Source organism: Emys orbicularis, chromosome 3 (assembly GCF_028017835.1).
Source record: "Emys orbicularis isolate rEmyOrb1 chromosome 3, rEmyOrb1.hap1, whole genome shotgun sequence".
NCBI classification, from domain to species: Eukaryota; Metazoa; Chordata; order Testudines; family Emydidae; genus Emys; species Emys orbicularis.
In genome coordinates, this window is record NC_088685.1 from 132402794 (window position 1) to 132426627 (window position 23834).

Sequence of the window (23834 nt, forward strand, 5' to 3'; positions counted from 1 at the left end):
ACCACATTGCTGTCTCCTGTTCAATTTGTGCTCCACTATGCCCCCCAGATCCTGTTCAGCAGTACTACCACCTAGTCAGTTATTCCCTGTTTTGTATTTGTTCGTTTGATTTTTTTCTTCCAGAGTGTAGTACTTTGCACTTGTCTTTATTGAATGTCGTCTTGTTGATTTCAGACCAATTCTCCAATTTATTAAGGTTGATTTCAATTCTAATCCTGTCCTTCAAAGTGCTAGCAACCCCTCCTTGCTTGGTGTCATCCACAGATTTTAGAAGCGTAATCTCCACTCCATTATCCATGTTATTTTTAATGAAACTATTGAATAGTACCAAACACAGGACAGATGCCTGTGGATCCCACTAGATACATCATCCCAGTTTGACAGCGAACCATTGATAGTTACTCTTTGAATTTTCCAAACAGTTGTGCGCTCACTATATAGTAATTTCATCTAGACCACATTTCCATAGTTGAGAACATCATGTGGCACTGTGTTAGAAGCCTTACTAAATTCAAGATAAATCACGTCTACTGCTCCCCTGCGTCCACTAGGCCAGTAACTCTGGCAAAGAAGGAAATTAAGGTGATTTGGCATGATTTTCTCTTGACAAATCCATGTTGGCTGTTGCTTTTCACCCTATTATTCTCTAGGTGCTTACAAATTGATTGATTGATAATTTGTCCCGGTATCGTCCCAGGTATGGAAGTTAGTCTTACGCCTTGTCTGCACTTAATATTTGGATTGAGATACCTACGGCATCAGGAGGTGTGAAAAATCCATACCCCTGAGCACTGAAGCTGTGCTGACCTAACCCGCAGTGTAAATGCAGCAAGATCAATGGAAGAATGGTTCCGTTGACCTTACTACTATCGCTTGGGGAGGTGGCTTTACCTACCGTGACAGAAAACCCCCTTCTATTGCTGTAGGCTCCCTCTACCCTACAGGATTATGCTGGCCTAGCTATGCCCTATAGTCCCCATAGTGTAGACATGGCCTGACTAGTCTATTATTCCCTAGCATCTCTTTGTTCCCCTTTTTAAAGATAGCTACTATGTTTGCCCTTCTCCAGTCCTCTGGGACCTCATCCTTCCTCCATGAGATCTTGAAGATAATTGGTTCTGAGATTGCTTCAGCTAGTTCCTTAAATTTCCTCGTGTTAATTTGGTCAGACCTTGATGACTTGAATACAACTAACTTATTAAAATATTCTCTAACGTGTTCTTTCCCTGTTCTGGCTTGTGTTCCTTCCCCTTTGTTGTTATTAACTGTGTTAGGTGTCTGGTCACAATTAACCTTTTTAGTAAACACTGAAGCAAAATAGCCATTAATCACCTCAACCTCCTTGGATTTGTCTGTTATTAGCTCTCCTTCCACTAAATAGTGGTTCTTCACTTTCCTTTGTCTTTTTTGCTCCTTATGTATTTATAGAACCTCTTCATATTGCCTTTTATGTCCCTTGCCAGGTGTAACTCATTTTGTACCTTAGCCTTTCTGTTCTTTTGTCATCATCTTTAGCAATTTGTCCATGTCTTCAATTTTTATAGGATTCCTTTTTCATTTTCAGGTCATTAAAGAGCTCCTGATAGAGCTATATTGGCCTCTTCTTCCCATCTTTCCTTTGCTTTGGGGTAGTTTGCTGTTGTGCCTTTAATAATGTCTCTTGAGAAGCTGCCTGAACTCCTTTTCCCCTTAGATTTTCTTCCCATGGGACCTTACCTACCAGTTCTCTGAATTTGTTAAAGACTGTTTTTTTTTTTTAAGTTTATTGTACTTATTCTACTGCTCTCATTCCTTCATTTCTTTAGAATAATAACATCTATTGTTTTATGACCACTTTCAGCCAAATGGCCTTCAACCATCAGATTCTCAACCAATTCCTCTGTTAGTCAGAATCAACTCTAAAATGGCTGCCCCCCAGTTACTTCCTCCTTCTTCTAAAATATGACGTTGTCCTCAGCACATGCCAAGAAATTTGTGTATTGCTGTATGTTTTCCAACAGAACTCTGGTTAGTCAAAATCCTCCATTACAACCAGGTCTTGTGTTTTGGATATTTCTGTTACTTGTTCTAGAAATGTCTTGGCCACCTCCTCCTGATTTGATGGTCTATGGTAGACACACACACACACACACACCCCACCGGGACATCACCCCTGTTTTTTCCCCCTTTTATCTTGACCCAGAGACTTTCAACTGGTCTGTTTTAAAGCAAAAGAAATGATAATATCCAGCAAGTACGATAACAATGAGAGCAACATTTTCCTATGGATGTTTGAAAAATCTTTGGGAAGTTATAGAACATCCTGAATCCTTTGTTGTTGTTGTTGTTAATAATAATATTTATATTTTAAGTCCCGTAGACTGTCACTAAAATCCAGGCAATAATTCCATAAAACTGATTACCTAACATGACTTTTACATTAGTCATATAATGCTTGTTGGTATTGGAGAGACTTATGCTTCTCTTTTCCTTTCTCCAAATATACTATAGTTTATTTAGAACAGTTTGAGAGAATCAAGGTAATTGCTAATCAGCCATTAGATGCTTTTCTGATTACATGTGGCCTAGTCATCTTCTTTTATGAAAACCTCTCTATATAATGTCATCATTGAAGGATGAGTAAAAATATTAAACTCATAGTCAGACATAGATGTCAGTAAAAACTTCCACAAGGAATCTTACATTAATCCATTCTAATCTGTAAATACTGTAGATTGTATTTTAAGGAAACGGCCCAGCTGTGTGCTAAAGGCCGCACAGTCCCCCATCCAGAGCTCTGCTCCGGGCCCAACTCTGTGGAGGGGTCTCTGGGTGGGAGGTGTTGGGTATAGGGGTCTGTGGGGGGGAGGAGAGGGTTAGAGGGGAACGTGCTGTGGTTTTCAACCTGCGGCCCAGGTAACACAGTTGAGAACCACTGCACTAGTGGGATTTCTAAATCCTATCTGCTTCTTTAAGCACCTAAGTACCTTTGAAATTCTGGGTCCAAAACCCTTTTGAAAAAGAGACTAAGGGCTTGTCTACATTTAAAACACTACAATGGTACAGCTAGCTGTGCCACTGTAGCGCTACAGTGTAGATACTACCTTTGCCAACGGGAGGGATTCTCCCATTGACAGAGAGGTGATAGGTAGGTCGGTGAAAGAAGTCAACCTAGCACCGTCTACACCGGGATTTAGGTCGGCTTAACAACGCCACTCAGTGGGGTGGATTTTTCATACCCCTGACCGACTTAGTTAAACCAACCTAATTTTCTTCTATAGACCAGGCCTTAAGCTCCTAAGCATTTTTGAAAAATTTACCCTAAATACTCTTTGGAATTTTAAACACACTTTTATTCATTTTGTATGGCCACAGGAGCAGTTTGTTTGCTGTGTCTTTTCACAGGGATTTTTATTATTTGAAATTGTTTACATGTTGATACTTGTGTCTTGCTTAGTCCATCACAGGCTGTTTGTATTTTAGATGGCCCAGATGACTTTGTCCTTGACTGGAACTGAATGAAAAGTGATAAGAAGACAAGATATGTTTTTATAAAATACTATACATTGAATATAATAAAAATCATTTCAGTATTGCTATTGTACCATCAAAAAAAGATGTCAAATTGAATACACATTTTAAAATTGGTGGTGGGAAGGATTTAATTACAAACACATTACCCTGACTTCACTCAGTATTTCCAATCCCATTTAATTTTGTACCTCTGATACTTCTTTTTTCATTACTAATTTAATGTTTATAAGAGTATGTGTTTGTGTTCTGAGGCAAATTTTGAATTATTTAATTCCCAGTACCACAGTGATGGGCACTTTACAAAAGCCTAAGGTAGACAGTTATGAAGTCTAATAGTAAAGGAAATGTGTACAGAAACAGAGGCCACCTTTATGTGGTGAAGGAGCTAGAGGAAATCTAAAGTAGTAAAGATGTGAGTGAGCTTAAGAGTATGTCTACACTGCGATTAGACACCTGCAGCTGGCCTGTGCCAGCTGACTCGGGCTTGGGCTAAGGGTTGTTTAACTGTGCTGTAGACATATGGACACAGGCTGCAGCCCAAGCTCTGGGGCCCTCCCACCTTACAGGCTCAAGCCCAAGCCCGAACGTCTACACTGCTATTAAACAGCCCTTAGCCCGAGCCTCGCAAGCCCACATCAACTGGCATGGGCCAGCTGTGGGCTTTTAATTGCAGCGTAGACATACCCTAAGAAGTCATCCCAACCAAGTGCGGATAAACCTTTATGCCACATATACACACATTCTATGTATGCCACATCTTTTACAGAAAAAGTATTTTAGAAGTATTTAAGATAGCTTTAAATACAAAAAATGTGTTTTTTAAAGTATCTATCTGCCTGTAAAGTCAGGTGGCTCAAAGGAAGAGGAAAATTATAGCTAATACATTTTAGAAATCTTTAAAAATACCTTTAAGCTCACTCATGTCTTTTCTAGACACAAAACTGTTCACAGCTTTAAAGTCTCCATTCTTAGATCTTCCAGAGCAAAAATGAATGCTGTGTCTCTATTGGGAAACCTAGTATTTCCCTTTTCAGTTGTGTAATGGTCCCATTTCTAGCCCTTTGCAGTATTATACATCAAACCTTAAACCAGTCATTGACCGAGAAGAAAATATTGCTCATCCTGGGCCTGGGGCCTCTGTAGTTTTGGAGGACATTCCAAATGGGGGGGGAAGGGGACAAAACAAATATTTCTCATATAAATTCATTTTTTGTCAGCTATTTGAAGCACAACAGTTGAAATGATTGTACCACATGTGTGTAGAATGCTCAAAATGGTCCAACCAGATATAGATTAGTGGACAGTGCACAGGTGTGGCAACCAATCATGTACCATAAATTAATTTCTCACAGGCCTACAATTTGTCATATGGATTTCCCTATTACATAAAGGGTAGTGCATATAGAATGTGTGGGTGTATATTGTAGATTAAATCTGTGTGTACAAATATTTGACATGAAGAAAAACATACTTTCTTCTTGTATCTCAAAGAATAGGTTTATTTCTAATGTTAAGGATTATTAACAAATGAATTCCATAGCCACTGTAGAAGTTTGATTTATCCTTATGGTACAATGATTACAGATTAGTAGTTGCTAGTTTTTAGTTAATTCTAGTACTAGTTAGCTCTGTTGCTGTCATGCCTTAGGTCTTGTGCAGCTGTCTACTTTTGAGCCAACTATCCATCGAGTTTTTCCCATCTAATCTCTGAATTCTCTAAACATAAACATGCTGTCATTTGTACATAATGTGGTACTATGATTTTCTCATATGTATTTTATTGTCTGAAATACAATAAATGTACTGTGACATAAATACAACGCAGCTAAATAAATAATTGACAATAGCCCAGCATTTTTAATTCTATAAAAAAAAAACGGATGCTGATTTCACTTTGTTTAAATATGACACTATTTTTGTCCAATTTGCTTCCTGAGGATGATATGATTATGGGTGGGGCAGTCCTGCCATATTTTCCTACCAGCTATTCACTTTATTTTTAAATGTACTACCTGCTATTTATTCAAACCTTTTGGGAGAATGTAGAAATGTGGGCATATTCAAAGATCACTAGTTTCAGGAACCTCATTATATGCAATGGTGCTTTTAAAAAAATCTAATTGTGTGTCAGTATTTTGTAGCTATTCTTACATCAGGATCTTCCAGGACTTCTAGTGGCCTCAAGAGATGAAGTGGTAGTAAACTAAAATTAAACATCAGAGGGGTAGCCGTGTTAGTCTGAATCTGTAAAAAGCAACAGAGGGTCCTGTGGCACCTTTAAGACTAACAGAAGTATTGGGAGCATAAGCTTTCGTGGGTAAGAACCTCACTTCTTCAGATGCCACATCTTTTACAGAAAAAGTTAAATTAAACATGAATTTAGTGGGAGCTTTTGCTGTGCTAAGATTGGGCACTTTTTAAGAATTGCCAATGAGATGTAAAGGCACTCTCTGTTGACATTTTTCTTCTTATGCTGGACCATAGCCAGAATCTGCTAATTATCCAGACTTCTAAGCAAAAGTTTTTTTTTCTCCTTAGTAATCATGGGTTTGGATCAGGAGTTCCATGCAGGTGCTGTGCTCCTGTCCAAAGAGGATTAGCTTGTGTTAGAGTGCTTTGTTTCTGCCCTCCTAGCCAAGGCTAGTCATAGCTATGTGAGGCCCGTGGACAAGAAAAGGTAATCACACAAGAGAAAAATGGCCTTCCTGAAGATGCACATTTGACTGGCCCCCTCAATGCCTGGACGACAGATTTTGTAACCTGACAGTGTTGCCCACCTGGGATGCCTTGGGAGGAAGAAGGAGCTGTACCACAGGTGAAAGACATAGAATTGTAGGAATGTAGGACTGGAAGGGACCTCAGTAGGTCATCTAATCCAGTCCCCTCCACTGATGCAAGACTAAGTATTATCTATTCTAGACCATCCCTGACACAGCAGTTTGGAACTGGAATTGAAGAGGTGTAATTCTGGAGGAGAAAAATACAAGGAAAAAAATTCTTATTCCACAAACTGTTAAATTGCTAATTACTTGAACAAGTCTAAAATATGCAGCTGTATTTTAAGAAATAAACAAATCATTCACTGATATTGTTTGCTTATATGTCTGCTGTCCTTTTAATGGCAAATGGGAGAAGAATATACCACTGATTATCAGTGACTGAGTCAGCTTGTACCAGTGTAGTCTTTAATAGAGAGGAGGTCTTGTCATTGATAGCGACAGAGAGACAGACTGGCATGAATTCATTGGCCATCGCTCACTTTACCTAGGTGATTTCTATTTTATTACATTACTTGGAATCTGAGTGTTGTAAAACATTGAGTTTAGCCCTCACCCCACCCTTGTCCGATAGGTGTGCATTATTCCCATTTTACAAATTGTGAAACTCCCACTCAGAGATATGAAGCGCCTACGGTCACACTGGAGAAGAGCTAAGAATAGACCCAGATCTGATTCCCAGTCATGCAATTCAGCACCAAGTTCATCTTAACTTGAAGTTGCTCAACTTATTAATATTATTGCTTTTAAGGAGGTAAATAACCGAACAGTTACCACAATTTACCTTCACTCAAAATACAAGCATTTTAAAAGCTTTTGTTTGTTGGTTGCCCATCATAAACTATGTGGCATTTGAACACTCTTAAGCACCAGCAGATGGCACCCAGTTTATTTATGTGTCAGGGGTTCTCAAACTTCATTGTACTGTGACCCCCTTTTGACAACAAAAATTACTACATGACCCCAGGAGGGGGGATTGAAGCCTGAGCCCTGCTACCCTGGGCCAGAGGGGCGCCAAAGCCCAAGCCCCACTGCCCTGGGCGGCGGCCCCAGGCAAGGGGCCTGTAACCTGAGCCCTGGCAACCAGGTCAGAAGCTCTTGGGCTTTGGCCCCGGGCAGTGGGGCTCGGGCTTTGGCTTTGGCCCCAGGTGCCAGCAAGTCTAACGCCAGCCCTGGCAACATGTTATTGAGAAGGGTCCATTTTTTTAATTAATTTTTCATCTTGACTTCAAGCAGTTTAAGAATTTTTTGTCATCATAATGGACATTGTGTGATCTGTAAGGCTTCCTACTCCTCTCTCTCACTCCTCTGCGTAGCAAATTGGATAGATTGGGCCTGATTCACCAAAACGTTTCTCCACTTTTATGCCAGTTAGGTGGAATTATACCAGCATAAAAATGGTCTAACACAGTGGTGAATTGGGTCCATTAGGTATAAGGAGAGTAGGCACTTAGGACCCAATTCTGCAACTGATAGCATGTGTGTGAACTGCTGCGCCAGTGCTATATCAATTGCACAATAAGAGCCCTGGTTTGTTTTGCTGGGTAGGTTCGCCTTCTTTAAGGCAGTGTTGCCTAGTACCTATTGGCTTCCGCCTGCCCACTGCTAAAGGATCCCCCCCCAGCCTAAGGGGAGGATCTACAGGACCTGAAAACCAACTGATTTCGGAGGACAACTAATGAAATAACAGGGACAGGAGTGTGGTCAGAGGGTCAAAAGAAGGGAACCTGACGGGGACACCGAGCAGAGAACCCCGGACAGCGCCCACTGCTCCTCGAAGGCGTCAAGGGAGCCAGTGGACGCCGCCCAGAGGAACTCTGCCCAGATACGTGAATGGACAGAGGATCGGAAACAGGCCCCACAGTCACAGGAGTCTCCATCGGCCAACCTTCTCTCCCTGGTTTTATAGATGGCCGTTTTAGCCAGGGCCAGGAGGTCCCGTGACTTTGTGGGGCCACGGATAGGGAGTGCATAGAAAAGGAGGTGAGGGGAAAAGTAGATAGGCACCAGGCTGTGACTCAGGAGATTTGGGTTCAATTCCTGGCTCTGCCACTACTTTGCTGGATGACCTTAGGCAAGTCACTTTCCTCCTGGTGCCTGTTTCCCCATCTGTAAAATGGGGATAATGAATCTGGCCACCTTTGTAAAGCACTTTGAGATTGATGGATGAAAAGCACTATAGAAGAGCTAGATACTACTGTCATGCTGTCTCCGTATATATTCATCAACAATTTCTGCTGCCTCCAAAACCGTGGAAAGTTTTTTGTCACAGATGGCCACTTGTACCTCATCAGTGACTATCCACAGCAATTGTTCTTGCACCTTCATATCAAACAGTTTTTCATAGTTACCTTCAGCCTCACTCCATTAGTCGTTTACTCATAAAATTATACATCTTATGCACATATTCAGCATGACTAATTTTGTCAAACATCTTAAGATTTTTATACTTCAATCAATAGGACTCAGGGGTAATCTTAAACCTTTTCAATACATTTCCTTTAACTGTCTTATACACCTTAGCATCACTCTCCTCCATATAATTAAAAACTTGTCTTGCCTTCCCAGTTAATCTGGTCAGAAGGATTGGCATGCACTTATCCTCTGGAATCTTGTGGCCCCCACATGGTCTCTCAAAGGTCTCTTACAATACAATCAGTCTCTTGATAAATGGGGCAAGCTTTCTCCCACTCCCTGGTGCTGGGTGGAGATGGACTCACTTGTTGAGGCTGCTGCTTTTGCTGCTCCAGTATTTGAGCTGCAATGCGTGAGTTCTCTCCTCAGCCACTAGTTGTTCCACGCATCTTTGGTGTTGTGGGCTTTCTTCTCCATTTCAGCCTTGGCTTTGACTGCTGCCATATGTTCCATGTGTCATTGGTTGGCTTTCTCCTCAGCCACAGTTCCCAGATCAACAGCTCTGCCATCATTATTTCACGTTCACATTCTTTCTAGGCTTCCAGGTGTTCCAGTCTGGCCAGTTTCCTTCCAGTGTCTGGGGCGGCAGGGCTTTTGGATGCTTGGTCAAAGCTTATGAGCAAATCTCTCAGTTCCTGATGTGGGGTTTGCCTTTTAAAGGATAGTCCCCTGTGCGAGCACAAATGCTCCAGGGCTTTTGTATCAAGACCCTCATATGACTGTGATTCACTCATTGGGACTAACCTTTAACCCTTAAAAACCCTCACTTTCAAATCTATACTGTTAACAGCTCTGGGGTTATGCAGTATAAACCCAACTGACCCTGAGGCATGTGAATCCTGCCAAGACTAGGCAATTGTCTGAAATGGCTTATGACAGTGAGTGCCTACCTCAGGGCAGACTGTCAAAAACATGTCAGACGCCCCAAACTGTTGGTATGTACCGTAATTAGATTTCACCAAGCCAGTAACAATGTGAACTCCTGGGTCACTATAACAGTCTTACCATGGAGTCACAGACAGTTCTCTTAGACTGTCCAGTCTATCTTGCTACCCAGGCAAGCTGTAGTTAGTGACAAATGGTCCCTTACACCCAAAATCACAAAATATTCAGGTTGCCTCCAGTCCCGAGAGATCAGTTTATTTACCCCAGATCAAGTGGTACCCTAGTTCTTACACCAAAGACAATGCCTGTAACCAATCCTGGCTAAACAGTCATATGTCCCTTCATGCTTCAGCCACCATTCCAAAGGACATGCTTCTATGCTAATGACGCTCGTTAAAAAATAATATGTTAATTAAATTTGTGACTGAACTCCTTGGGGGAGAATTGTATGTCTCCTGCTCTGTGGTTTTACCCGCATTCTGCCATGTATTTCATGTTAGGACAGTCTCAGATGACGATCCAGCACATGTTGTTCAATTTAAGAACATTTTTCACTGCAGATTTGACAAAACGCAAAGAAGGAACCAATACGAGATTTCTAAAGATAGCTACAGCACTTGACAAGGTTTAAGAATCTGAAGTGCCTTCCAAAATCTGAGAGGGATGAGGTATGAAACATGCTATCAGAAGTCTTAAAAGGCAACACTCCGATGCAGAAACTACAGAACCTGAACCATCAAAAAAGAAAATCAACATTCTGATGGTGGCATCTGATTCAGATGTTGAAAATGAACATGCGTCAGTCCGCACTGCTTTGGATCGCTATCAAGCAGAACCCGTCATCAGCATGGAAGCATGTCCTCTGGAATGGTGGTCGAAGCATGAAGGGACATACAAATGTTTAGTATCTCTGGTATGTAAATATCTTGCAACGCCGGCTACAACCTGTTTTCACTTTCAGGTGACGTAAATAAGAAGAGGGCAGCATTATCTCCGATAAATGTAAACAAACTTGTTTGTTTTAGTGATTGGCTGAACAAGAAGTAGGACTGAGTAGGCTTGTAGGCTCTTTCAGTGCAGTTATATAATTTTTTTTAATAATTTTACATTTGTAAGATGCACTTTCACGATAAAGAGATTGCACTACAGTACTTGTATGAGGTGAATTGAAAAATACTATTTCTTTTGTTTATCTTTTTTTACAATGAAAATATTTGTAATAAAAAGTAACAGTGAGCACTATACACTTTGTATTCTGTGTTGTAATTGAAATCAATATATTTGAAAATGGAGAAAACATCCAAAAATATTTAAATAAATGGTATTCTATTATTGTTTAACAGTGCGATTAAAACGGCCATTAATCGTGATTATTTTTATCTTGCAACTAATTGTGATTTTTTTTTTAATCGTTTGACAGCCCGAATTTCAAAAATTAGGTTTAGAAAAATACATCCAGTGCTGCTGGCTTACTGCTAGTACTTCATCCAGCTCTGTTCCTCAGGCCCTGAAAAAGGTCCATTGCATCTAAATCTCACTGCATGTGACCCTGTTAACTATGACTGTCTCTAAACTCTTGGATTTATTCAATTTTATATAAACAAGCTTCCTTTGAATAAGACAAACTTTTCTCTTGCTCTCTAATATCACTCCCTGTGTTTGGAGTGAGCTCCCCTGCCATTTGTGGAGCGGGTGTGCAATCTAAGAGATTGGTTGGACTCCCAGCTACTATTAGAAGATCAGGTAGCAGCTACAGATAGATCAGCTTTTTTTCATCTCTGTATGGCCAGGAGATTGCATTAATTTCTTTCAGATATGAAATGTGCAACTGTCATCCACACCTTTGTCACCTCCAGATTAGGCTACTGAAGTGCACTCTATGTGGGGTTACACTTCAAATCTATTGAGAAACTGAAGGAACTGAAATGTTACAGGTTACATCTTTGGGGGATACCATTAAACTAGTGCTTTTGGATCTGTACTGGCTGCCTATTAATTCTCAGGCCTGCTCTACACCTAAAACTTAGGTCAACCTAACTATGTCAAATCTCCCCTCCCTCCCCCCCCTGAGAGATGTAGTTAAACCGACCTAAGCTCTGGTGTAGGCACCACTAGGTCTATCAGAGAATTCGATACCTTAGCTACCACCTCTTGAGGGGGTGGATTAACTACAGCAATGGAAAAACGCTTTCCATCACTGTAGCAAGAATCTACACTACAGTACAGGGGTGCTGGAACAATTTATACATTGGGGGGTGTGCTGAAAGCTGTTGAACCAAACAGTAAATCCTGTATATGATGGAAACCACTTCAAGCCAGGAGGTGCTGTTGCACCCCCAGTACTCCTAGTTCCAGGATCTATGCTACAATAATGTGGCTGTAATGTTGTAGCTGTGCTGCAGTAGCATAGACATACTTCCAGGACACGTCTACAGACTTTGCAGACACAAATTACATGGGCATAAAACCTCCACAGTTAGTATGTCGCTTGTGCGCATGTATACTTCGCTCTTCGGTGCTGCACATACTCACCAGTAGTGCTTGTTTTGAAGCACAGTGCAGTGCACCATGGATAGATATCCCAATGTGCAACTCGTCACCATCCAGCGTACTGCCTTTTTGGAAGTTTTGGCAATGTGTGATGGGCCAGAAATGAGTTGTGCTGGGACTGTGAGGTCAAGTTCCCATCATGCAACTTTCTCCACCCCATAATGCCATTCCTACCCCATAATTTTTGCACCTATTTTTAAAATCCCATGAACTCATGCAGGACTTGTCGCTGTCTGCCATCTCTGACAAAAGCATGGAACCCAGACAGCTATGCACTATTGTCATGAACGTTGCAAGCATGGGACACACAATCCTATAGTATGTTCAGAGCTGCAAGAAGAGCCGTGGAATACGACGATTTCCTGGATGGAGATTGCTATGGGACATAGGGAGGAACAATTCAAGTTGTTGGTGTTTCCGGAGCAGCTGCAAATGGTAGAGCTCTGCTTCTGGGCCCGTGGTGGGATCGCATTGTAATGCAAGGTTGGGATGACAAGCAGTGTATGCAGAACTTTTGGATGCACAAGGCCACGTTCCTGGTCTGTGTACTTAGCTCGCCCCAGCCCGCCAGCACAAGGACAACAAAATGATTGCTTCACTGTCAGTGGAAAAGCAAGTGGCGATTATACTGTGGAAACTTGCAACACCATATCGCTACTGATTATTTTGGAGTTGGAAAATCCACTGTAGGAGCCATTGTCATGCAAGTGTGCAGGGCCAGTAATCATCTCCTGCTATGCAGGACTGTGACTCTCAGCAATGTGCAGAACATAATGGATAGATTTGCAGCAATGGGGTTCCTAAGATATGGTGGAGCAATAGATAGCACGCATATCTCTATTTTGGCACCAGACCACCTTGCCACAGAGTACGTAAACAGAAAACTATTTTTCTATATTTATGAAGCACTCAGCAGGAACGTGCTGCTCAGGGGAGGTGCAGACACTTGCATCTTTAAGAACCCAGGACTGTTTAGAAAGCTGCAAGCAGGGACTTTCTTTCCCAACCGGCGGATTACACTGGCAATGTTGAAATGCCAGTAGTGATCCTGGGGCACCCAGCCTACCCCTTGTTCTCTTGGCTCATGAAGCTGTACAACAACCACCTCGACAGCACCAAGAAAAAAGTCAACTACAGTCTGAGCAGGTGCAGAATGACAGTTGAATGTGCTTTTGGTAGATTTACTCACAAGATTGGAGTTCTGAACCAAAGCTGCCCACGCCCATATCCTGCTAGCCTGTGTACTCTAATGGTACCTGCTGACGTTATTGCTGACTGGCATGGGGAAATTGTCTTACCACAGAGGAAGAAATAAGGCTGCCATCCATAGAAACCTTTGGGAGGGGATTGCAGAGTACGTCCATGAAAGTTTCATCGAGATCTCTCAGAAGCATTCAAGGGACATCCCTGTGTACATAAACAAACTGCTCCATATGACCCCCCCTTGCCTAACTCCACAGGGGAATGAAAAGCAAATAACACTACCTGTCTTTGTTGTACAGCTACTTCTTCTAGTACAAGTAAATTAATGAAAAGTGTCCTGCAGGCATCATCAATACATCATTGTAATGGGAAATACAATAACGCACTTACCAGAGGGTCCTTCCCCTGCATCAGGCTCTCCCGTACTCGACAGCCGGGACTGACTGGACTGCACTGGAATCTCAAACAGGTCCTGGCTCACGGCACAGCTGCAGTCCACAGTCGCATGTCCCCCATCCTCCTCCTTTTCCTCCTCCTTGCTGTTCACGGCAGGGACCTGTGACTCGGGCTCCTCAGAGGTATCAATGGTGGTCTGTGGGGTCTCTGCCAAGTATGGTATTCAGCTCTTTGTAACAGCAGCAGGTCTGAGGCTTGGCGGTGGATCGACTGTTGGCCTCCCTGGCCTCCTTCGCTTTTATGCGGCACTGCTGCTGATCCCTGTCAGACCCTTCTTCTTCATACCCTGTGCAATCTGCTCATAGATGCCTATGTTGCTATGGCTGGTCCATAGCTGTGCTTGCACTGCCTCTTCTCCCCACAGGCCCAGGAGAGCCAATATCTCCCGTCCAGTCTGGAAAGCATCTGGAACATGTAGCCAGCATGGTGAGGTGCATAGTTGCACACAACAGTGGAGAGCTGCTAGGTTGCTCCCCAACATGAACAATCGGGAAAAAGCATTTCAAAAATACACAGGGGGGTTTAAAATGGGGGTTTGCTTCCTGTCTCCATGACCCATGGGCAGTGGAATTCACAATTGTGACCAGAACAGTCACTGTCGGGCATTGTGGGACAGCTGCTGGAGGACTGTTAAGGTTGACATAGGTAGGATCTTCTACATTCGCACCTCAATGTTGACCTCAGTACATCAACCGTGGCTCAATGCTGCTCTGGAAAGTGGTGTTACTATGTCAGTATAGTGGAGAGCTTACATCAGTGGCAGACAAATTTAAGTGTAGACACATGCACAACTAGGTCAATGCAAGACAGCTTACATTGACCTAAGTTGGTAGTGTAGACCAGGCCCCAGGTAGCGTATAAGGTTTTGGTTTTGACCTATAAAGCCCTAAACAGCCTGGAACCTACTTATCTAGAAGATAATCTCTCTTCCTGGACCATACTGCCACAATTATGATCAGCAGGGGGACGTGTGCTGGAGCCCCACTTGTATAAGAGAGATTGACCGCTAGCAGGACATTCTCTATGAGCTTTGTAACTCACTCCGTACTGGTGTGAAATAGTCCTGCCTTACTAACTTTCAGGGCATATTGCAAGGCCTATTTGTTTTCTCTGGCTGTGTGGGATTATGAGGACTCTGGTGAGAGGTCATAAAGATCTTCAGTATGCATTCAGCTGCTGGGTTTTGCTGTATGTAAATAATTGAGCAAAGTGCTGTTATTGAAGTAGTTTGTTTTTATAACTGTATTTTTTAATGAGTGAAGGAATACCCAGAGTAAAGGACAGGTGGTTCCATTTTATGAAATGAGTGTATACATCAAAGTAAATGAATGAGTAATAAATATATCTTTGTCTAGTTTACACAGGTAAAACCAGATGCTGCTCTGATCCTGCAACGAGCTCCACATGAGTGCAGGGATCTGCCTGCACAGAACTCATTGCGAGAGTCTGTGTTATAGCATGGTTAGGGCTCAACAGTGTTATAACTAGGTACTCTAACATGATTGCAGTTGTAGTGTGGAGAGGACCTCAATTGTAGTAATCTCAACTTCTGTTTTATGCTTTGTTTATCTCAATATGCTACAAACATTGCAGGAAATGGGAAGATAGTGTGTTCCCCTGTACAGGATTGAGTATCTCTGATGGTAAAGCTTGAACCTAAACTGACTATAGGTTTGGTGTTAGTCACGTTTCACTAGTCGGCAAGGTGTGTTTTGTATAAACATCATCAATAAAATCTCATCTCTTTTACTGTTATCATATAATATTTGTTTTGCAGTAGCACCTAAAGGTGCCATCAGGGCTGGGGGCTCACTGTGCTAGGCCAGTACACATATAGAAGGATATGGTCCCTGACCTGAAGAGCATACAGGTCAAAGAGAAAAGAGGAAATCAAAGGGGATGAGGGTAGGGATACATACAATTTTTATGTACATTTCCTCTTTTGTATTGTTGTGTCAGTTATTCCCATCTGTCCCTAATTAGCCATTATGCCATTAATTGGCTGATTTTATATGAAAGCTATTAGTACTAGTGTTCACAAAGGAGCAGAGCAAATAAAATACCATTTTAAGGGAGTCTGATTCAGTATGTTACTACTGAATAGGTGTGAATCGTCATATAAAATACATTTGGTTTCATTTCCAAGCCAGCCATTTTAACTTCTATCGAAGTTGATATTTAAGATGTATGGATCTCCATTTCTCTCTGCTGGGTTGCACAGGAAACGCCCCTCTGGCTTGTGAAAAATGTAAAACACAAAAAGCAGCTTGGATACATGCCATTTGGCAATGCCCAGTGATCAAATGCTTTTGGATGTCTGGAAGACTATGGAGGCAGCACCAAGCATCCAACTGCTGCCTGACCTTTTGACTCTTTTACTAGGAGATCAAAACTGGAATGTAAAAGCAGCGTTGCCCCCAGTTGTGACTTTAAGATATTACATTATTGGTGGCTCAGCACTGCATAATATCTTAATGTTTTGGTAAAATCATCCCTAATTTTTAAAACTCTGCTATGAAATGTTGCTACTCTTTATCCCCTTTTGAACACTGATGGTTGAACTCAAAGTAACCACAGAGGAGTTAAGTTTATCAGATCCGAACTCCTTTTATTCAAGAGTCCCAGCTGGCTCTGTATTTACATTGAGGACATTTAATTTTCATTTGTGTTTAAGATGCAGCTCATCTAGTAGGATTTAAATGTAGATGATGATGTCTTTTGATATTCATTGTTGCCTTCTGGTTTAATTGCCCATTGATTCCTTTCTTTATCATCTGATCTACATTCCACTCTGGGGGTGGGGGGGGGGTGTTATTTTTTGTAAAGTTTATTCAGTGTTTGAGGTATGCCTGTATTAAAACTATACCTACATTGTATATTTTTATAGAAAAACATCACATATAATTATACAGCTTGCTGAGCACAATAAGAAGACCGACACAGTCTGACCATCTTGAGGAAATGTTGCACAGCCTTCCTCTCTGAGAAAGCCTTTCCACCCTAAGTGACACTTACAATTCAAACACTCCTTTTACTCCCAACCTGTCTTATCAGAAATTTCCCCCTAGCCTACACAGAGTTTTCACCCCATAAAGCAATGCCAGAGACTCTTTGAAATCCACTAGGAACTTTGTTATTGTATTTATTTTATATGGAAGGCACTCGGATAGTATGGTGATGAGCAGCAGTATACAACTTTAAGACATAAATAATAAGCTTAGACCAAGGTTTCCATATTTCAAAAATAATTCAGGAATCTTTCAAGATCTGCTGACTATCAGAAGTTTTACAATATATTTGCTCCAATCATTCTTTCTGTGTTGACCTTAGGTTTATTAAATATGATTTCACAAGTAAAACTAGCACATTAAGTGATGTTATGTGTTTAATTCCTTTGGTAAGTTTTGCTTGCTTTCCTAAAGTGGCTGCTTTAGTTTACACTTTTCACTGAAGTTACATTTTGATTATTTCTACAGATTTCTACAAACAACCAAAAAAAATATTGGAGCATTTTTAGAACACGAGGGAAATAAAATCCTCTAAATTCACCAGGCTTAGCAAGACTCAGGCAGGCTTCTATTGCTTTCCACCATTGAGTGACGCATCAGTTCTTGGCATTGGATACGGTGGTGTGAAACTATTGCTTCTGGTAAGTTAAAAAAAAAAAATCAAAGAGAAAAAATATTAAGTACTTATTAGAGCCATCGTGAGTCTCATAAAACTGGCTAAGTGAGAACAGAAAAATATTCACCAATTTGTGGTCATGGATTTATAGATATGAATATTTTACTGCGCTATCAATGTACCTTTCTCTCTCCCTATCTGGTGATCATCTTCATCTTCTCTGTTATTTTATAGTCTCATCCAAAGCCCAAGGGAGTCTTTTCGTTGACTTCAGTGGCCTTTGGGAAAGGAAAAAAGGCAACTTGAGCTTCAGTAAATTCGTGCTGAATAGAAATCAATTGAAAAAAGTTTCAACTGTTATTCAAGAAAAGGAATGAGAGGACATAGGGCTATGGTCATATAAAAAATAGAGATCAGGAGCTATATGTTTTGCATGATGGTAGGGGAGTTATCTGCAAAACTCTGATTTAATGTTAACCACTTCCTTCATACTAGCAATGAAGAGCTGGAAAATGAACCTAGGCCTCCTGACTTCCAGTCAGTTCCCTACCTGCTGGACCACAGATATCCTGACACAATGTATCTAGCAGACTAGGCAGCAGAAAATGATTAATGGAAAATCTTTTGCTTGACCTCTGATGTTCACCTCCTCTGCTTCTTTACTTCCTGCACAGGCCAAACACCTACGACTTCCATATAGGGTTGCCAACAGTCCCTTACTACAAGGAACATCCCTTATTTTTTCATCTCTGTACATAGGTTCTGGAACTGGGGGTGCTACTGCACCCCCTGGCTTGAAGTGGTTTTCATCATATACAGGGTTTACAGCTGAGTTCAATGGCTCTCAGCACCCCCACTATAAAAATTCTTCCAGCACCCCTGTGACTCCGTATAACAAGATCGGGAGTTGTTGAGTGCTGCAAAAAACATCAAGAAATACCCCTGGCAAATGTAGGTCAGTACTGTGTATTATTATTAATATTAATAATGATAATAATGGGAGGAGGGTAGGGTGGGAGTTCTAAGAAAAGAGTCCCTTATATTTTAAATACAGTATTGGCAACCCTAGGAGTTTCCCTTTCTAAAGACTTTTGAGAGATTCCTATATTTCTACACTTGTTTTCTGAAACTTATGTTGCTTCATTCCTACATTCAACATAAATATCTTTGAAGTGACACCAAGCCAAGTTTTTTGAAGTGAGTTGTGATTTTGGGTACCTAAACTGAGATGCCTTAAAAGGGGGCTGTATTTCTTAAAAATTGCTGAGCATCTACCCTCTGAAAATCAGGCACCTTTAAAGCATTTCAAGTTGGGCACCCAAAAATTGAGTAACCCAAAATTACTAGTGCCTTTTGAAAACCTCAGCCCCAGTTTTCAGGGAGGTGTTGAAGCAGTGCACCTTAGAAAGCAGGCTTTAAAAATCAGCACATACAGTAACATAATCAGCTGTGATTAGAAATCTTAACAATGACCTGTTAATTTCTGACTGCTTAAAAGCAGGCCTGGGGAAATGCTCTGCTTAGAAATTCTGAAATCCCTTTTGCAGCCCTGGAAAGTGCAGCTGGCCCATGGGCTTTATTTTGAAAAGCAAAGGATCATTCCCATTTTGCAGTAACACTGCCATTTACTGGGCCGTACCAGCAGCAATTTGCAACAATGGGGGGAGGGGCTACCATTTGACCTAGAATGCAATTTTCAACTAATTAATAAAGTGACCATTAGTGCCTGAGGGGATAATAACAGGAATAAGAACAAATTACTGTGGGGTGCAAAGGAGACACAGGCATTGTATTGCAAATTTCTTATGCCACTATTCTTTTTTTCACTGATACTTTTAAAGTACCCCCACTCAACACTTGCTTCTTCTAGGATCCTTGCAAACCACATAAGAATTAGCCCTTCAAAGATCAATCAGGATCTGATTGTTGTTAACAAAGTGCCACCTGGAGAGAAATGTTACAATATACCTTCATTACAAAGCATTCAATCTCTCTCATGCTCACAAGCCCTGCCTACACTAGAGGGGAAAAAAGCAGTTGTCAGCACTGGGCCAGGCACCTGCAATTGCTTATAAAACTCTCCATCTCCATGCACAAATGTGCTCCTAATAATTTCAGGGGACAACAAATAAAAAACAGTGACGGGAGTGAGGGTCACAGGCATAAAGTCAAGGGATTCAGAGGGGGACACTGAGCAGAGAATTCTGGACAGTGCCCACTGCCCTTGAAAGTGTCCAGGGAAGCAGTGGACATGGCCCAGAGGAACTCTGCCCGGAGATGTAACTTGAGGGAGGATCAGAAATAGGCCCTGCAGTTGCAGAGCACTCCCCCCGTCAAGCTTCCTCCTCTTGGTATGGTGGAAGGCCACCTTGTGCTCCTGACGTTGCATGAGCATCACTAGTTCCGTTATGATTATGTTTCAGAGTAGCAGCCGCGTTAGTCTGTATCCGCAAAAAGAACAGGAGTACTTGTGGCACCTTAGAGACTAACAAATTTATTTGAGCACAAGCTTTCGTGGGCTACAGCTCACTTCTCCAGATGCTGTCTCCAAGCACATCTTGACAGTGCCCCCACTCACAGGAGTCTGATTAACACCATTGCAGCTGAAACAGTGATAGGGACTGCAGGCAAGGCAGCTGCACCAATGCAGTGAGTTCTCCCAGCTCAGTCCTGTCGTGCTTCAGGAACTGCTCTGAACAAGGATCCCGCTCTGTTTTCTACCCCCGGCCCTGAGCAGCCCAGGGGGCAAATGCTCAGGAAGTCCCTTAATTGTCTTTGCTAACTATGGCTGTATCTGTGATGGGATTTTTATCCCCAGGTGTAGCTGCACTGGTGTAAATCGTTTTGTCTGATGTAAATCATGTCTACATAAGGTCTGTACATCAGTTCAGCTGCACTGGCTACAATCCTTCTGCAAACAAGGCCTGTGTCTCCCGGTCACCAACATCCATTTCCATGAGATCATTGAGATAACCCTCCAAAAGTGAACAAAGCACTATTTGCCAGCATACAGAATCAATTGGCGGGGTCATCATTGTCAGCACTGCCATTCCCAGCTGCATCATTGGCAAAGTAATAGCAGAGGGCATGCTGTTAATGCTAGCTTACCCAGTAGTGGCAGCAGCTCAGATATACTGGACCCCAAGGGTTTCTGTTTGCTAATATGTGCCCTTCTGCACTCACTCTGCCTACCATGAAACACTTCCACTTTGCTTGTGCAAAGGTGCAGAATGCAGCCTGCCAAAATAATATAGAGGATAGAAGCAACAGCAGGATTATTCCCCTTCAGAAGGCATCTCCATCTTGCTTCAAGGCACAGTCAACCACCAGTCTGCTCCAGCTTAGGTGATCATTGAAGTGATGTTCATCACTGTTGGTGTATAGACATAGCCTCTGGGACAGATGAGGGAGGTGTTTCCTGCTCAATTATTTCCAGAGTCTCAGTGGGGACAGACACCCCTTTAATACATATTGAACTTTGTCCATTTCCTTCACTGATTCGGTGAGGCCAGGGATTCAGTCAGATATTTGGTTTCATTAGTAGATCTCGGAGTGCTTTACAAAGGAATGCAGTATCGTTATCCCCATTTTACAGATGGACAAACTGAGGAACAGCGGTGACGTGACCTGTCCAAGGTCATGTAAAATGGCAGCAATTCCTCGGGGATTCTAGGATATTCAGAGGCGTCTCACAGAACACTCTTCTAATCCCACAATACTGTGAAAAATTTCCTATAAGCACCACACTGAATAGATGTGCTGGGAAATGTAGGATCGGTGCCTCAATCACATGTCCCACAACACTCTAGCACAGTAGCGGCTGGTGGGAGTGTACAAATATTGGTCAGATTTAAGGAACTGGAAAAGGTGGTGTGCCAGCTCTACTGGCTCCGTTCAAACTCTGCTAATATGAATAGTTCATATATACTTAAGGTGGGCCCAAGAAAAAGTGTTGTGGGAACTATAACTGAATTTCCTGACATTTTTGTATGTCAGACATAACACATCATAAAGTAGCTTATTGCATTTTGGGGGGATAAATCTTAGTTTCTCAGAGTTGGAACCATAGGAAAGAGTTCCCCCCTCCCCCCGACCTGGTAGCTCATGATACCCCCAGTGAGCAGCCTTGGACCTAACATACAAAACAGTTCAGTATCACTGCGGCCAGTGGGAGCTGCAGGGGTGGTGCCTGCAGGCAGGGGCAGCGCACGGAGCCCCCTGCCACGCCCCAGGGGGCCACAGGGATGTGCTGGCTGCTTCTTGGAGTGGCATGGGGCCAGGGAAGGCAGGGAGTCTGCCTTAGCCGCTGCCCGAGGTAAGTGTTGCCTGGCCAGAGCCTACACCCCTTACCCCCCCCCCGCCCCAACCTGAGCCCCGTCCTGCACCCAAACTCCCTCCCAGAGCCCGCAACCCCACCTGCACCCCAACCCCCTGCCCCAGCCCAGAACCCCCTCCTGCACCCAATCTCCCTCCCAGAGCCTGCACCCCAACCCCCTGCCCCAGCCTGGAGCCACCTCCTGCACCCAATCTCCCTCCCAGAGCCCACACCCCTCACCCCCTCCCACACCCCAATCCCCTGCTCCAGCCCTGAGCCCACTCCCAGAGCCCGCACCCCAACCCTCTGTCCCAGCCATGGGCCCCCTCCAGCACCCATACTCCCTCCCAGAGTTTGCACCCTGCACCCCTGCCCCACGCTCAGCCTGGAGCCCCCTCCCACACTCCAAACACCTCAGCCCCAGCCCAGAGCCCACACCCCCTCCCGCACCCCTGCCCCAACCCAGTGAAAGTGAGTGAGAGTGCGGGGATGGAATGAGTGGGGCAGGGCCTCGGAGAAGGGGCAGGACAGAGGCGGGGCAAGGGTGTTTGGGTTTGTGTGATTAGACAGTTGACAACCCTAGCCGTGTGAAAGCAATATGTGTGTGGCTGAACATGAAGCTGTGGAGTGTGAGGAAGGCTGGTGTTTAAAAGATAAATGTTTATTGGAACCTTCAAACTCCCCTGTGGTTTAAACAAAGCTTAGGAAATTGTCATGAAAATGTATCAGTCTGGACACAAATCTCCTTGCCTGTTCTTTACTATGAATGATGATGATAAAAGTACCATTTTGCAAGGCTGCTTTATAACATCCCAAATCCATGTGTACCTAGGGCAAGAAGATTAATTTTTGTAAATGGGGTGACTTGTGCTAAGAGCCAGAGGGATGACTGTAAAAAAACAAAAACAAACAAACCAGCGGTGACTAATATGAGGAGAGGGTCAGGGAAATCATTTTGGCTTTTGGCAAAGATGCATGTGCTTGTTTTCTGCTTTTGCAGTGAGGAACTGGAAGTCAGGACTGGGGCTTTGCGGGGTAGGGAAGTGACAGGAGGAGGAAAATTGCTTGGATAGGTCATAGCACGTGGCTGATCTGGGGAGGGAATGGGGAGAAAAAGAAGGAGAGAAAGAGAAGAAAGAATAATTTATTCTGCCCCCTACAAAATGAAGGAAATATTGAAATTAGGCCAGTTGAAGTAATTAGTACTGCACATAATACTGTTAAGTATGGATATGATAATCTGATGGAAAACCATGCACCAGCTTCAAGATACCTACTGTAGATTCTATTGAAGAAGCCCATCTCTGTTCAGATTTAAGGCTCGCTGCTTGTCCCGTTGGCTAGCTTGTCTCCTGTGAAAATAAACATTTGGTACACAAATTTTTGCAAATACGCACACAAAAGGTATTTTTCAGATACAGAGTACATTATACAGCATGACCAGTTCTCTTGGACGCTAAGGAGTCTGCCTAGTAGACATCGCTATGAAATGTGTTTGACTGAAAGATGCCTATTGCATATACACAGCAGCTGTTTTATAGGCAAATTCACTTTGTTGTTCTGGTAATCCAGCCCTTCAATTTTTAATTTCAAATCGTTATAGCTGAGCTTGAAATGCCTGAAAACAAAAGGGGCCAGATCCTCAGCTGGTGTCTACCAACACAGCTACGTTGATGGCAATGGAGCAACACTGATTTACATCAGGTGATAATTTGGCCCACAGGGTTTAATGTGATGCAGCTTTAAGCATATACCAATCAGCGTAATTGGTGCAGCTACAATGCATGTTCTGTACAGAAAGCGTATTTCCACAGAGGGTTTGCTCGTAACTGTTCATTGATTGTTATATTGACATTGGAGGAAAGGAGTAAGACGTTTCTAATGACTGGAGGAAAGACTTGAATTCTAAAGCCCCAAAGATTAACACTGAAGGAGGCAGTTCCTGTCGTGTGTCCCCACGTTCACTTTGAGTTTCTGGGTAAAATTCAAGGTATTGGTTTTAACTTTAAGGGTGTGTCTACATTGCAGCTGGGAGCGGGCCTCCTAGCCTGGGTAGACAGACTTGTGCTAGCTTTCCTCAAGCTAGGATGCTAAAA